This window comes from Lolium rigidum, chromosome 3 (genome assembly GCF_022539505.1).
Source record: "Lolium rigidum isolate FL_2022 chromosome 3, APGP_CSIRO_Lrig_0.1, whole genome shotgun sequence".
NCBI lineage: Eukaryota > Viridiplantae > Streptophyta > Magnoliopsida > Poales > Poaceae > Lolium > Lolium rigidum.
This window is the reverse complement of record NC_061510.1, coordinates 317333961-317336444: the sequence shown is the minus strand read 5'-3', so window position 1 is coordinate 317336444 and position 2484 is coordinate 317333961.

Here is a 2484-nt window from a genome sequence, read left to right as displayed (position 1 = left end):
CGGTAGCTATGTGGTTAATCTCTCTCCTATGTACTTCAATACAATGATCTCATGAGCTGCTTTACATGATTGAGATCCATATGATGAGCTTTGTATCGCTACTAGTTGTGTGCTACTCATGTGATGTTATTAAAGTAGTATATTCCTCCTGCATGGTGTAAAGGTGACTAGTGTGTGCACCGTGTGGTTCTTGTCGTAGGCTATGATCATGATCTCTTGTAGATTGTGGAGTTAATTATCATTATGATAGTATTGATGTGATCTATTCCTCCTTCATAGTGTAATGTGGACGAGTGTGTGCACTATGTTAGTTCTTGGTTTATTTTGCAATGATCTATTATGCTCTAAGGTTATTTAAATATGAACATTGAATTGTGGAGCTTGTTAACTCCGGCATTGAGGGTTCGTGTAATCCTATGCAATGTGTTCATCATCCAACAAAAGAGTGTATGTAGCACATATGAGAAAGAGTTATTTATTATGCGATCAATGTTGAGAGTGTCCACTAGTGAAAGTATGATCCCTAGGCCTTGTTCCTAAATACGTACTGCTATCGCTGCTTGTTTACTGTTTTACTGCGTTACTACTGCTGCGTTACTACTGCTTGTTTACTGTCCTGGGCAAAGCACTTTCTGGTGTCGTTGCCACTGCTACTGCTTATTTATACCACCTGTATTTCACTATCTCTTCGCCGAACTAGTGCACCTATTAGGTGTGTTGGGGACACAAGAGACTTCTTGCTTTGTGGTTGCAGGGTTGCTTGAGAGGGATATCTTTGACCTCTTCCTCCACGAGTTCGATAAACCTTGGGTGATCCACTTAAGGGAAACTTGCTTGCTGTTCTACAAACCTCTGCTCTTGGAGGCCCAACACTGTCTACAAGAATAGAAGCACCCGTAGACATCAAGCTATTTTCTGGCGCCGTTGCCGGGGAACGAAGGAAAGCTACACCATTTCCTCCCTCGTCAACCACGCGCCAGTTGTGGACAGCATTCGGCGAAGAGATAGTAAGATGCAAGTGATATGGATGAATATGAGTGGTAATAATAATCTGAAATAAATATGACAGCAAGTAAGCATGCAGTAGAACAGTAAATAAATGGTGATTCGATATTTGGAAACAAGGCCTAGGGATCATACTTTCACTAGTGGACACTCTCAACAATGATCACATAAATAAATAACTTCTCTTCACTTGTGCTACTTTCTCACACTCTCTTGTTGGATAACAAACACCATTCATTGTGTAGGGCTACAAGAGCACCCTCAAGCCGGAGTAAACAAGCTCCACAACTTCATAAAGGAATCACACACGATGCGCACCTTTGTCACCGTCACACCGTGGAGAGTAATTCCGGAGTTCATATTAAAGTAACCTCTAGAGTGCATAGTAATAGTTAACTTCATAATCTACAAGAGATTACAATCATAACCTACGCCAAGTACTACATGATGCACACACTGTCAACATTACATCATGGAGGAGGAATAGACTACTTTAATAACATCACTAGAGTAGCACATAATTAATAGTGATACAAAGCTCATGATCACATAAAGATCACACCATGGGAGAGAGAGATGAACCACATAGCTACCGGTAGAGCCCTCAGCCTCGGGGGAGAACTACTCCCTCCTCATCATGGGAGACAGCGATGGCGATGAAGATGGCGGTGGTGTCGATGGAGATGACTCCGGGGGCGATTCCCCGTCCCGGCGGCGTGCGGAACGGAGACTTCTGTCCCCGAAACGGAGTTTCGCGATGGCGGCGGCATCCACGGAGTCTTTACGGAGTCTCGTCAATTGGTGTCGGGTTTTTACGTCACGAGGGGTTTTATAGGCGAAGAGGCGGAGTCGGAGGGGCAACAGGGCTCCCTCACCACATGGCGGCGCGGCCAGGGTGGGACTCGCGCCCCCCTATGGTGTGGGTCCCCTGATACGTCTCCGACGTATCGATAATTTCTTATGTTCCATGCCACATTATTGATGATATCTACATGTTTTATGCACACTTTATGTCATATTCGTGCATTTTCTGGAACTAACCTATTAACAAGATGCCGAAGAGCCGATTCTTTGTTTTCTGCTGTTTTTGGTTTCAGAAATCCTAGTAACGAAATATTCTCGGAATTGGACGAAATCAACGCCCAGGGTCCTATTTTGCCACGAAGCTTCCGGAAGACCGAAGAGGAGTCGAAGTGGGGCCACGAGGCACCGCCACCATAGGGCGGCGCGGCCCGGGCCACGGCCGCGCCGACCTATGGTGTGGGGCCCTCGTGTGGCCCCCCACGTTGCCCTTCCGCCTACTTAAAGCCTCCGTCGCGAAACCCCCAGTACCGAGAGCCACGATACGGAAAACCTTACTGAGACGCCGCCGCTGATGACCCACAAGTATAGGGGGTGTATCGTAGTATCTTCGATAAGTAAGAATGTCGATCCCAACGAGGAGCAGAAGGTGTTGACAAGCAGTTTCGATGAAGGTTT